The sequence below is a fragment of the Mauremys mutica genome, chromosome 1 (genome assembly GCF_020497125.1).
Source record: "Mauremys mutica isolate MM-2020 ecotype Southern chromosome 1, ASM2049712v1, whole genome shotgun sequence".
In the NCBI taxonomy this organism is placed as follows: Eukaryota; Metazoa; Chordata; order Testudines; family Geoemydidae; genus Mauremys; species Mauremys mutica.
Window position 1 is genome coordinate 279,049,317 of NC_059072.1, and position 14,715 is coordinate 279,064,031.

Sequence of the window (14,715 nt, forward strand, 5' to 3'; positions counted from 1 at the left end):
TAGTTTTGAAAGTGAATCAGGAGAAGGGAAGGCTGAAGGAGAAAAGAAAAAAGCCAGGAAAGAAGAATGTGTGTGTTGTGTTGTGTAAATTGAAGGAGAGAAGAAAGGGGGCAGGGGCGAGGGAGGAGATACAGAGAATAAAGAATGTACATAAGAGGGATAACAATAGTCTATTATTAACCTGTTCTTAGAAGTAAAATAGTCCAATTTATTACCTTTATGAGCCAGACTCACACTCCTTTGACATTAAATGTAAGAAAAGCTATTCAGTAATATGTAGGCATGTGACTAAAGTGAATGACCGTTCATATGTAACAGGTAACAGTACACTTTGGGAATGCAATATGCCATGTTTGCAGTTAGTCATTGCTGTCATTTGAAGGCAGCCAAGAAGCCAAAGCTTTTTGATAATACAAGGGAACTCTGGAATCCAGATGAAATCCATTATAGGGACGTTACCCTGCTCCCTTTGGAATAAATAATATAATTCTTATTGACTATAACGGGAACAGCAGCAGTCTCAATGTAATTACAGACACACGATACATAGCTGTTTTCCCACAAAGACAAGGTAGTAAAGACTGAAGACAAACTACCAGTTATTAGTAACCCAGGAGATTTAGCTATGATTAAATTTACATGAACATTTAGATATTTGAAAGAATGGGAATCCACAGGTATGTTAGCCAAAACTCAACTCATGCCACCTTCTTGACACATACCAGGCAATATCCTTGTACCAGGAATCAACAAGAAGGCAGGAGGGGACAAACTCTCCACTAATTCCGTCTACTTTCCAGCTCATCTCTGAACCAAAATTAGCTTGTATTCACCCAACGCACAACAATATTAGTAATTAAAATGTTAACATGTCAAATTTGATTTTAGTTATGTAATTGCTGGTGCTGTGCACTAGATTGGATCTGGGAGTGCAGGAAAACTGGGTTCTCTTTTCTTCTGATTGCAACAAAATGGAAAAGTATTCTATAGTAATTCTATTTTACCAGTTAATTCATCCCACCTTCCAACCAACCCAACAAACACTTTTCTGACTTGATCAAGACTATGTTCTAAAATATCATGTGGTCAAAGGAGCTCAGCATGAGTCTTGGAGCCAAGAAACTCCCACATTCTAAGATTTTTGTTGATGCTTACTCATTGAATGGCTTTTGCTAAATCATTCAATATATAGGTCTCATTTTCTTCTTGATGTAGAATGGGGATACTACCACTTACAGTATCTCACAAGGTTATTGTAGGGATTAATTAATATTTTATACAACTTTGAAAATGTAACATTATACAAATTATAAGTATTATTTTACAGCATAGCACCCTAAGACAGATATTTTAGTAGAAAATATTGTCTTTAAAAAGAAGCAACCATAAGTCCTAATCTTGATCTCCTTTGTGGATCCTCACACCTGCATGGAATCTCACTGCAGGATTGTGGCTTGGTTTGCTCTGTTAATGTCTTCTAGTGAAAATATAGTAAAATTAAGGTTGTTTCTAGTGATTGGATAAGCATCCAAAACTATTGACGTTAGCCATAGTTAATAGAAACTTAGCTGAAATTTGAGATTTTTCCTATCCTTCTCTTGCTCCATTTGTTTCACTCTCATCTTACTTCTTCTCTCTCCAGAGTATACCATGATCCTTTTACTGATTACCAAGTCCACCTCTCTTCCATCTTTCAAAGTCTAATCCCAGAATACCCTTACAACACCCAGCTACAGCTCCTTTTTAACTCAGGTTATCGTTTCCAAACCCACACTTTCTTCTCTCTAATTCCCATCAGCATACACACACAATTTTTCCCCTTCATAACAACAACTTGCCTGTGGGCATTCCAGGTGAGAGGATGTTGTGGACATTTTGCATGATTGCAACCACTTGCCACTATAGTCCCTTTTTTCTGATTAATTCTATTAGGGGTGTATTTATCACTTCTAATTAGTGGATTATCTGTTTCTTAAATTTAGCATGATGTGTCCAGCACTATTTATAAAAAGTGTGACAAAGTTCCTCCTCTCCTCTAGTAGGTCCTGCGCTTATTGGCAGATTTCTTCCCCTCAGTGGTTTTCCCCTTGGATGAAACCCATAGTCTGGATCAACTCCTATGTCTGATTAGGAGTAGCAAGGCTTGCGGGGAGGGGAACCCGGGCCCGCCCTCTACTCTGGGTTCCAGCCCAGGGCCCTGTGAATTGCAGCAGTCTCTATAGTGCTACTTGTAACCGCTGCTTGACCGCTACAGCTCCCTGGGCTACTTCCCCATAGCCTCCTTCAAACACCTTCTTTATCCTCACCACAGGATCCTCCTGGTGTCTGATGCTGCTTGATTGTATGGTGTTTTCCTCAATCCTCCAGTAGTACCCCCTCTCGGTTCTTAGTTCCTTGTGTCTCTTGCTCCCAGCTCCTCATGCACATTTCTCTCCTCTAGCTCCTCCTCCCTAGACTGGAGTGAACTCCCCCTTTTTATACCAGGTGCCTTGATTAGCCTGTCCTGATTGGCTGCAGGTGCTCCAATCAATGTAGCTCTCTCCGGTGCCTTCTAGAAAGTTCTTAATTGGCCCCAGGTGCCTTGATTAGCCTGTTCTGATTGGCTGCAGGTGCTCCAATCAATGTAGCTCTCTCCGGTGCCTTCTAGAAAGTTCTTAATTGGCCCCAGGTGCCTTGATTAGCCTGGAGCAACTGCCATTTTGGTTCCCATGGTACTAGGGATTTGCTTAGCCTGGAGCTAACATACCTGCTCCTCAGTACTTTCCTGTAGCCATCTGGCCTTGCTCCATCACAAAAGTTATTTTTCAAAAACTGTAATGGTGTTAGACAATGAAGAAACAGCAACAAGTTACAAGATAATTATTAGCAGCTCTGCATGAATGTCTAATTGCTGTTTTGAAACCTGTGGATTAAAGCTGAAAACAACAGCTCCCTTCTTGAGTTCAGAATTATGTATAGTGTATTCTGTACATGACCCAGTAAGTACCAATGCAGTACTAACAAGACACTATCACATTAGTTATTTATGGAAATCTTTCAAATTGTGTGAGAGCTGAAATATGCTCTGATGCTACAAATATTCTGGAAATGTGTAATTTATTAATTAATGCAAATTATTAAACCTTGTGTCAATAAGTTACTGCTTGTACTGATTTAAAAATACAAAGAATGCAAAATGCAGGATAGTATGTGTCATGGCTATTGAATCTCATCATCTGAGATTCACCAGTAGACATGTAAGATCTTTAAAAATGTATTAGATATAGCATTGCATGAAAGTGAGCAGATAGAGACATTAAGAATCCAATAATTAATCTATCTCTGGTTATGACTCTTTCCTTGTGCCAAGACTCTTCCTCTATGAATATTCACAAGGTTCAGTAATTAGCCCATTGTTCTTTTCTACCTAATTTCTCCACCTTTTTCATTTAGGGCTTGATTTTCAGAAATAGCGAGCATCTACAACTTCATTTGAAGTTAATGGGAGTTGTGAGTGTTTGCCCTTCTTAAAAATCAAGCCTTTAATCTTCAACTTGAAATTTAAATCCCTTTTTTATATTGATGATACTGAACATTGCATATCTTTTTTGCACCTTTAATAATTCTTTGACTACTTGTCCTTTCTTGGAAAGGAAGTATTTAACTTCATTCTAGTTACTTTTATTCAAATACCTGATACACAGATATTATATTGCTCTTGGGAAACAAGATTTTTAATTCACTACTCCACCTGTTCTCCCTCTCCCCCTCCGCTCCATCTTACATTTGCCTCCCTTTATGTTTCCAAATCTTCTGAGTCTACAAATCTACCTAATATGACCTCTGCAGTATTGCCAGAATTGAATTCCACCTCTGCTAAATCTTACCATTACCTTCATCTTCTCTAACCTGACAATTGCAACTCCCTCCTTTATGACTTCCTTAAGTCCAGCTCTTAAGGCTGCAGTAAGGACAAAATGCCACTTTCAACCTTCTAATTTATATCAAGCAGGACACACACACTAATCTCATCTTCATACAATTCAGATTTCAGGATCGATTTAATAATTCCCTCCCTGTTTTATAAGTCCCTCTTAGGACTTCCAAAATTTCACATGATCTTTCTCTGTCCTATATATTCCTTCCTCTTCATCTAGTACTGGACTAAATTGTATACAAGTGTCCTAAATCTGATCATCTGCTACAGACAAGTCTCACCTCTAACAAATAAAACCAAGGTTTCCTGTAGTAAAACCTACACACACAAATCTAATTAAAATTAAGAATGTAGGAATATCCAGGGACTCTGTCTCCACTATCTCTCCAAACCAAGTGGTTGATTTCTCTAATTTTCATGTGAAATCCATCACTATTACTGCATCAGATAACTTCTCCATCTCCCTGTCCTGCACTGTTATTTTCTGAATTCCACATTCCAATGGACAAAAATACAAAATTAGCTGTTTCTTCCTAAAATGTGTTATTTTGCAGTGCAAACCATACAAAGTTAGCCCCACTTTAGAAGACATAAAATTCCAGCAATACTGCTTTTCTTTTGTATTTTAAATATAGCAGAGGCCAGTTTAAATTTGCCATTAAAAGGCAAGTTGAATGGGGAGAAAAAACAAATATACCCAACTGGAATTATCTTGAAAAACAGCAGAGCTGAAAATCTCTAAATCTCCCTGAGCACTGGTGCCGACTTCAAAAACAGTCTGCTTGAGGAGTTTATACTACATAGGTTAAAGGCAACTGGCTCATGGTGGTGAATCTTGTATTTTTTTCCTCCAACAAAACTGCCTCAAAGCTATTCCTCCCCCTCCTCACATATCTTATTTTCTGTCTTCAATACAGAGTGACATTGTCAATGAAAAATGAAGAGCAAACACAAAAAGAGCTTACCAACTCTACAGAGAGGGTATACTAGTTTGAGCACAATTTGTTTGATGAATTTTGTTTTAACATCCTGATTTGTATTTACATTTTATTTTAATTTCTTAGGTTAAACTAAAAGGTGGTTCATATTTTTAATTTCAAAGACTGTCAGAGAGCTTGAGTTGGAGTTAATTAAGAATTACCTTATTCTTCTGTTTAGAAGTTTTTCTAAAATCCATGGGGAGCAACTTTTGAAAGAAAGCCCTATAAAATATTTGTACAGCTATTTAGGCATCTAATACTCATTGAATTAAGCACCTAAATATCTTTCAGGATCTGGGCCTTAGTCATCATTAAAATTATTGATACTTCTCCTTTGAGCACTCAATTCCTTCCCTCTCGGTTTTTTTCAATAGATTTTTACTCTGGCCTGCCATGGGAGAGGGAGCACAAGGAGGTGGTTGTTCGAAAAGCGGGAGGTAGTGCTAAAGTGGCAGTTAGGATGGGAGGAGAGTAAGTGAATAATAGTTGTGAGAAGAAGGGGGTAGTTTGAGGTAAGGGGTTATGTATAGTGACATTGTGCAAGCAGAAGGAAAAATAAGGCTGATATTTGTGTAACAATATTTAAATATTAAATTAAGAACATAGGAATTGCCATATGTATATACTGTCTCGGACATTGGATGATAACAACTTCAAAGAAAAATATAAATCCCCCATAAAGAGTAATTACTACTATGTGGAAGGTTTCTTCCTTACTTGAGTCAGTTATTGGTTGCCTTTTTTCTCTGAAACATAAGGCTTGATACATAAGTCAGCTTCCTTAATTTAAACCCTAGCAGTATGGATGAGAACTTTTGACTAGAGTGTTAGGACATTTTTAAAATTTGCCTCATGACTGCTCCTCCCCCACAATCTAAATCCATCAATAAACGTAATAAAACAAAACTCGCTCTAGTGGCACATCGCTATGAAAGTCCTTACATGTTGAGAACTAATCATTCATTCTTACCTCAATGATTTTTTAATCTAATGCAAAACTTTGTTTTATCTGGCTACTTACTTTTCCTAATAGCTTCTTGTGGGGACCTTATCAAAGCATTTTGGAAAGTCTAGACAATGTATATCTAGCAGCTCACTGCCCTTCTTCCCATGATTTTGATGATTTCTTCAAGAAATTATAAAATTAGAGAGAAACAAGGCCTTCCCTCACTTATACAATTTTTAAACTAATGCAAGTCCATTGCCTTCACATTTACAGTGATGTAAGTGAAAGAACCAAGACCACAGTTTTCCTTTACAGATATATGCTGGTTAGTCCCTATCAAATCATATTTCAGTTGAACATTTATCTCATCCCAAACTCTGGTTGCTTCATAAGAGAAAGTCATTATGCTGAAGAATGAGTGTGTGTGCAAAATAACTGTTTCTCCCAGCCCTTTCATTTAACACCAAGAAAATGTCAGTCGTCAGTAGCTGTGTCATCTGTCCAGCAGGCAACATTTGAAGCCAACATGATAGATGGATGAAGATATGCCTTGGCAAAAGAGTGGAATTAAACCATAAACTCTAGAATTCAGTCACTTGAAGTGACAGGCCATTTAAAAAGAGACTGATAAAAGATGAAAATATCACTTGTAGGCTAGAGGAAAGGGGGGAAAAAAACAAAAAACAAACAAACAAAAATTGCAGGCCTCTGTAGCCAAGTCAACATTGTATAAAACCCTGGATTGTTGGAGTAAACAAGGACATAACAACACAGAGTATAAATTGGATGAGACTGAAACTTACAGTGAACTTCAAAATAATGCCATCTAATCATATGCACTTTTGAAGTGGTACATGGGGACATAACAGAATTTTTGAATAAATGGCTGTCTGGAGCAAAAAGCAGATAGCAGCTCAAGAGGTCAAAGCTATGAGCTGGATAGCTGCCCTGCAGAGTGACTAAAATGTTGCAGCAGTGCTCCTGTAATAATTCACCTTGAAGCATCTTAAGGCAGCTGCCTCTTGCAGCTTTAACCACCACACAGCTGCTTCATTGTCTTAGATCTCTTTGACTAGACCCACTGCCAAATAATTCCCCTCTTTCAAATCCTTATCCTCCAGCATTCCTCCTAATCCAGGGGTCATCAACCTCTGGCACGCGGCTCGCCAGGGTAAGCACCGGCCAGGCCAGTTTGTTTACCTGCCGCATCTGCAGGATCGGCCGACCACGGCTCCCATGGCCAATGGGGGGGTTTGCCATCCCAGGCCAATGGGGGTGGCGGGAAGCGCTGCAGGCGAGGGACGTACTGGCCAAGGCTTCCCGCCACCCCCTTGGACTGGGACGGCGAACTGTGGCCAGTGGGAGCCACAATTGGCCAAACCTGCCAACGTGGAAGGTAAACAAACTGACCCGGCCCGCCAGGTGCTTACCCTGGCAAGCTGCATGCCAGAGGTTGCTGACCCTGGGCTAATGGTTTCTAGTTAACTGTCTCCTGTTGTGATGGTCTCATTCAGGAATAAGTATAAGCATCTTGTTTATCATACATATTTATAGATGTGTATGAGCAGTTTATGCCATTTATGTGTGACTTGATCTTCTGAAATAACTTGACTTGGATTGACTTTGTTCACATTGCAGTGTACTTGACTAGGTTTCCTTTGTGCATGAAGTGCAATTAGATATTTACATGATCATCACTGATAAGGAGCCTGTAAACTGATACGCATTTTATCGGTACAGTAGAGAAAACCAAGAGGCATAAGAGTTTTATCTTGGATATAATTGAGTAACTCACACCAGTGATGAATTAACAAAAAAAAAAAACCCAAAAAATTAACTGTTTTTCTGCAGAGTGGGAGGAAGGAAAGAGACATCACACACAGTAAAAGATTTACAAAATTGTTATGAAATGAAGTGCAAAATGTGTGCTATATGATAACATGGTTTGTTATGTACCCCTGCACATTATCAGCAGTAGAGACTGAAAGGGGGGAACTTCTGAATCTAAGAGCATGAGCCTATATTACGACAGTAGAGGTCTGTCTCGTCTTACGCTGGGGTTACGTTCTGCAGTCAGGGCCTAAAGCAAAAATCGCGTATAGTCAAAATTACATTGAGTGTAATGGCGGGTGGAATCGCCCGCACTACAGAAACAGTATTTAAATTGTTGTTTTTCTCTTTTTTTAATTTTTTTTTCTTGTTTTTGCCGACCGCGTAAAGCTGAAATTGCGCATGCTAAATGCGCCTAAGATGCGGCAGACCTGTAAAGAACCCAGTCTCTTCAGACACCCTGTTGTTGTTGCTGGTGTTTTTGGTAGGGGGAGAAGCATATTTCACAAAAAGTTTTATTGGCAATATTGGACTGAGATTTTTTCAAATAAAGCATTTTGAAACCAAATATATATAAAAAACAGTTCAAAATTGGGGCGGCGGACCTCTTCCTCACTGGGAAAAAAAAGTGAAGGAAAAAATTAACAGGTGTTAGAAAAGAATATCTATTTTTTTTTGTTTAGAATTTTTTCAAAAAGTGAAAATTTTTGACCAAAATAATTTCAAACAGACACACACACATATAAACACACACACACAAAATCAACAAGGCATTTCCTATCAAAAATGATGATTGAAAGTGTTTGACAAGCTATGTGTAAGGGGACTGTTGCCTCCTTACTAACATTCAGTGGGGGTGTTTTGGTTGCTAGCTCCCAGCACTAAAAGGAGAGGGGTCGATGGGAAATCAGGTCCCTGAGACTGACAGTCCCCAGGAACAATGGGGATAGGCCAATGCTCCAGGTCAGCCCGATTGACAGGGCGGGCAGGCTAATCAGGGAGTCAAGAGGCCAGGGTGGGTCCTGCCCTCCACATGAGCTGGAATTGCCTGGGTCAGACAGACTGGGGCCCAGCTAAGGAGAAAGCAGGGGCCCAAGCTGAGCTGGGAAGCAGAGCGGTGCCAGATCCAGAGGGGCCAGAAAAGCCACAGAGCCAGAGACACAGCCCAGGAAGAGCAGATCCTGTGCTGGGAGCAGAGCTGCAGCCAGAGAGCCAGGTGTGGTGAGCAACTGAGGCCAGCCAAGGCAGGACCCTGGGCAAAGGGCCCAGTGCAAAAAGACACCCCCAGCCAAGGGTCCTTGCAGGCCAGGCTGGGAGGGGAACTTAACCCAACGGGGGGCTGATGTTGAGAAGAGGGGTCCCACCACCCAAAGCCCATAGGTGTGTGGCCACCACCATTGCAAGTGTCTAACCCACAGCATCTCTGCATCATAGCCAGGGCCTGAGAAGGAGACCTGGGACCTACAAGGAACAGACTGCAAAGTGCCTTGATGTCCAGAGACACTGTTTGTAATGTTCCCTGCCACAGAGTGATGTGTTTTCCTTTAACCTTTTCCCATTTTTCCTTATTCTTTTCTTTAAATTCATGGTTAAGTAAACAACTTGTATTTGCTTTAAATTGCATGGACTAATCAGTGGGTCAAGGAGGTGCCCAGTGTAGAGAGAGTGGGGACACCCCAGACCCTGTCCTAGGTGACCACAGCAGGGTAGGGGGTCGAGCCCCCCAGGCATCCTGGGCCCAGCCTTGTGGGGTTACAAGGACTCTGCCAGACAGGAGAGTGGAAGGGGAGTCCTCAAGGGCAGAGAGGCCTCTAGGTAAAGGAAGTGAAAGCGAGGACGCAGATCCTTTCGCTAGCCCACTTCTCCCGGGTAGTGCAGAAGCCAGGAAAGTTCCCCACAATAGCGGGACTATTCCCCCGCTTACATATGCTCATCAATTCAAAAGCTGACACTCTTACAAGTAGTATCTCTGGGCATATCTACAAACTTTTATACGTGAACTTGTCGCTGTTAAAAGATCTGACCTTCTATCCAACCAGTCCATTACCCAATGTGGTTTTAGCTTCCTAGGCTGATATCATGGCACAAGCTACTTGAGTTGACTGGCTTAGCAATTGTCACTTGCTGGGTTCATGGCACTAAGTTGACTCAGCAGTTGTAGCATAATTGATGTAGTTAAGGCACAGGGCTCAGATGCCAGCTTAGCTGCTCTGTACTGATGGTATGACATGAAAGCAAATGCTTCTGTGGAGTCATTTGCTCAACAGCTCTAGCTTGTTTGCCTGATGTCAAGACACAGGCTTGTGTGAGTTTACTGTCTCTGCTCCTCTAGTTTGTTGGGTTGACGTCAAAGACTATCCCTCTGAGGTTACCAGCTCAGAAGTTCCAGTTTGTTAAGCTGGCCTCGAGGCATTGAAATTACTTATTCAGCACTTCTAACTTGGTTGAAGAATATTGAACATATGTGGGATAACTGGAATAGCAACCCCATCTTAATGAGCTAATATCAAGGTATTGGCTACTGTGCAGTTATTTTTTTGCTGGGCTGGTGTCTAGGACTCACTTAACTGAAACTAGCCTTCTTTGTGTTCATTTACTATGGATTAAAAAAAAAGAAAGAAAGAAAAAATGGTTTTGATAGTGGAATAGTCATACAGGTAAGATAAAAAGTGACAGCCAGCCAGTACTAAAAAGTCAGCTGAATACTTGTACATGTGAATAATGGAGAAGTTCAACTGTTGCATATTGCACATTTTATCCTACATGGAAACTGAAAAAAAATCTTTTTTTTTGGATATTAGTCTGACTGCTGTGCCAGCACTAACATCAAGGAGAACCTATTATAAAGGCACATGAACATTGATGTTCTTTTCCACATTTTCTGCCTGCTGGCCATAGGTCTGATACTCATTTGTGCAAGATAAGTTACATTTTGTTAGGAATCAGGTTTGGAATATGAAGTGTGCACAGCTGGTAAAAGAATCTGATGTATCTACTGTAGGAGTTCTTCCCCTCAATGTGGAGGTGCATGACACTTATAGTAGCCTTCTTTTTAATGTCAGTCTACTTCCCAGTTTTACTAAGTAATATATTATTTTATGTCTTTTATTTATTTTGCAATGATGGGTGATTAGCATATACATATTTCTTTTAATAACTGGATTCAGAGAAAATTAAGATGAGATGGTTAAATATGTAAATGTTTGGTGGGGGAGTTGGGTAGAAGAAGTACATTTCTTTCAAGGGTCCATTTATTAATTTAATTGCATAAAGCATGACGATACTGAAAGTAGAGATTTGAAAACCCAGCATAGTTTGAGGTTTTGTGCATATATTGAAATATTTTTTCTTAAGTGAGCAAATCCAATTTTCTATAAGTTGTTGGTTGGTTTGTTTTTAAGATTCAGTTTATAACACAAAACATAGTTGTCTAATAAAAGCGAAGTCTGCTTGCAAGAGTGGTGTGCTATAGAATAGGTTCTCCAGGAAGTGCAGAGAGGCCATACTTCCTGCATACTCCTCATGTCATCTATGGCTTTCCTGTGATTCACTTTCTTCTAGAGCCAGAAGCAAGAAAGCCTACAACAGGGCAATTGCAGGCTCCTCACAGCTACCCTGAAAAAGGGCTGCCTACAGCATCTGGATTTCCTAGGTCAGGGACAGCAACCTTTGACATGCAAGCAGACTGATGTCAAGAGTAACCCTTTATTTTTTAAGGAAAATTTCTACTAGGCTGGTTAAATTTGGGTGGGAGACCACCTAGAATAGGGATCGGCAACCTTTGTTACATGACATGCCAGGGTAAGCCCCCTGGTGGGCCGGACTGGTTTGTTTACCAGCTGCATCCACAGCTTTGGCCGATCGTGGCTTATGCTGGCCACTGTTCACTATCCCAGGCCAATGGGAGCTGCAAGAAGCTGCAGCCAGCACATCCCTTGGCCTGCGCCACTTCCTGCAGCCTCCATTGGCCTGGAGTGGCGAACCACGGCCAGTGGGAGTCGCAATCAGCCGAACTTGCGGACGCGGCAGGTAAACAAACCGGGCAGGCCCTCCAGGGGGCTTACCCTGGAGGGCCGCGTGACAAAGGTTGCCGATCCCTGTTCTAGACAATGGCTACGATTGACAAATCAAGGCTGTATTTTCAGGTCTGTCACAAACTTTCTGTATAACCTTTGCCAAGTCACTTAAATTCTTTGGGCCAGACCTCCATTTAGAATAAAATCCATATATAACTATAACAATGTGCCAGTTTATACAAGAAAAAGGATCTGTCCCAGTTACTCTATTCCTCAGTCACCCCATGTGGCGAATGGAGCTGTGAACATTCTGTGTAGGCCAAGGGTGCATTTCGAAGAGTATTAATAAGGAGGAGGATAGAGGATCTTTTTGCCAGATCTCAGAGTTTCCTTTTGAAGAATGGCCCTGACTGGTTTAGAGGTCAACTGCTAAAACCCTTCCCTTTTCCCCAACTTCTTGAATATTAATGAGAGACTGAGAGATTTTTTTAAGAGAATATATAAAAAGGCATAGAAAACTCAGTCACAGTATGTAACTGCACTGTTAAGAAAAGCAATCAAGACAAGAATGAACTACGCTTGTCAGTTGCATTGTACATCTATGATAAGAGTTAAAGTGTACCAGCTGTACAGTTTGTCCACAGCTGTTATCATTTGAATCTTTGTACAACATCCATATTCTCTCCAACATTTACAACTGAAGACAGAGTTGATCAAAATTGCTGCAGCGTAGAACACCAGTAGTATAATAGCTTAGTTTTAAGCCATGCATAAGGAAACCAATTCCAGAAATAATTCTTCACATAGTGCTTAAGACTGCACAGATGTCCATGTCTGATCTAGCTCAACATAATTGAGAGGAAAATGCTGACACAAGCAGAGTAGAGGCAGTACCTAATAAAGCAGAAAAAGCATGTGGAGGAGGTTAAACTGGCACCTTTTGGGGAAGAGAACATGTGTAAGTAGAATGTGTCAGCACCTGTATAGTTCCTCTAAGCACTAGAGGAGCAAGGTTATGTTTTGGCAGGGCTGTCACAGTAAACTGAAGCAAACAAACTATGAATATCATCAGCTGGCAAGTGTTGGAACATGCTTTTCTCTAGAATTGTTGATTATTCGAATATTTGGTACATGAATGCCTGTTTCATTAGAATAAACAAATTGAAAATAGATAGAGGTAAACTATTTAATAAAACAAGTCTCGGTCTGAGCCTAAATGCTGAAATTTAACTCACAGCTTCATGGAAAATGTTTGGATTAATTCTGTAAGTATCACACCTTCACAATGGTGCAATATCATGGTACGATATGGTATGCTGTACTAGTAAGCTATTTATAGCCGGTACTCTGTACCAGGAAGACACAGGAGGAGCAGAACTGCTGGGCAGCCCCATGCCAGCTGCTCCTCCAGCATGGCTGTACCAGCCCCAGCCCTGCCCCCAGCCCTTCAGTGCAGCTGCGTCTCCTGTCTGGGGTCTGCATAGCACGCCACTGGAGGACATGGCAGAGGGCAGGGCTGTACAGCCATGTCAGAGGAGCTGCCAGTGGCCCCATGTTCTGCTCTTTTCGCCACTGCGGTTCCAGAGAGCCCTGCAGTTAAGAAGTCTCTGATGCAGCGGGAGGAGGACAGAGCCCCTCGCCACCCAGGTAACGTGGGATGGATCATTGGGAGGGGAGAGGGAGAGTGCAGGGGCCCTGAGTTAGGGGAGGGACAGGGAGGAGTCACACGGGGTGACCCGTGGGAAGGTCACATGCCCCCCCCCCTTTAGCTGGTGCTCCCCCTTTGTGTCCCTCCCATAAAAGCAGTGTACCAGTAAGAAATTAATTCTACTTGCACCACGGCACCCTCACCTCTATACAAGGATTGTTCTGCCTCTATCATTTACTCTTATCTTTGCTCATGTCCCAGCAGATCTACTGCAGGGTTTCAGCAGGTCTGCCAATCACTGCATAGCTGGCTCCGTTGATAAAATATTATGGGTTCTCAATCATTCCTGCAGTCATAGGGGGTAGTGCCTTCTGGGACACTTCTGACCTGGGAAACCTAGTAAGCAGTAATTTAAAGATGCCAGCTATTTCAGCAGGGACTCTATGCCCTAATGAGACCTTGCATCATGACTTGTGAGGCTATCATTTATGGTTTCTCTGAGAACTGCTTGCGGAGGTAAACCTCTGCACAGAACTCCCTCTCCCATACAAAAAGTGGGTCCAGCCACCACCATTGCGTTGTCTCTCCCTTCCTTTCAGTCCCACAGAGTAGGAGAGGGTTAGGGCTGGGGAGACAAAGCACTTGCACTCAGCAGATCTCAGAGCAGAAGTGTAATGCAACCTATATTGTGTTTCTCCACTCTTATCTCCTCTCTTATCTCTCCTTATCAGTCTCCCATTAGGGATCCCCTGTCAAAGGGGTCACAGAAACAGCTGTCAGCTACAGAGGCCCTGACAAGCATATTACCAGGGAGCAGGCACCTCTGTAGATACAGAGCCAGAGCAGGATCACCAGGTCTCTGTGTAGTTGGTCCTGGCCTCTCACTGATCTTCTAGGATGTATGCAGAGAAAGGATTGGCCTTAGCCTAGAGCACAGAAAACCCAGGTTCGGTTCTCTGTTCTCCCATAGGCCGCTTGTTTAACCTTAGACAAGTTACTTATTCTCTCTGACCCAGATACTCAAAAGCATTTATGCACCTAGCTTCCACTGAAATCTGGGACTCTGTGCCTCAGTTCTCTATCTGTACAAATGGTGGTAAAAAGCCCTCTTTTATTTCACAAGGATCTTGTGAGGATAGATACTATCGTTTGCTAAGGTAGCACCTAGGGAAATAATGTGCAAATACATAACACAAAGACTGTCCCTGCCCAGAGGGACTTATAATCTAACTAAACGGCAGGTATCACAAAATGACTGTCATAAACAGATAGTTAAGGGTTAAGGTCTGTTTTACCTGTAAAGGGTTAACATGTAGTACCTGGTGACCACCTGACCAGAGGACCAATCAGAGATAAGATTTTTTCAAATCTCGGTGGAG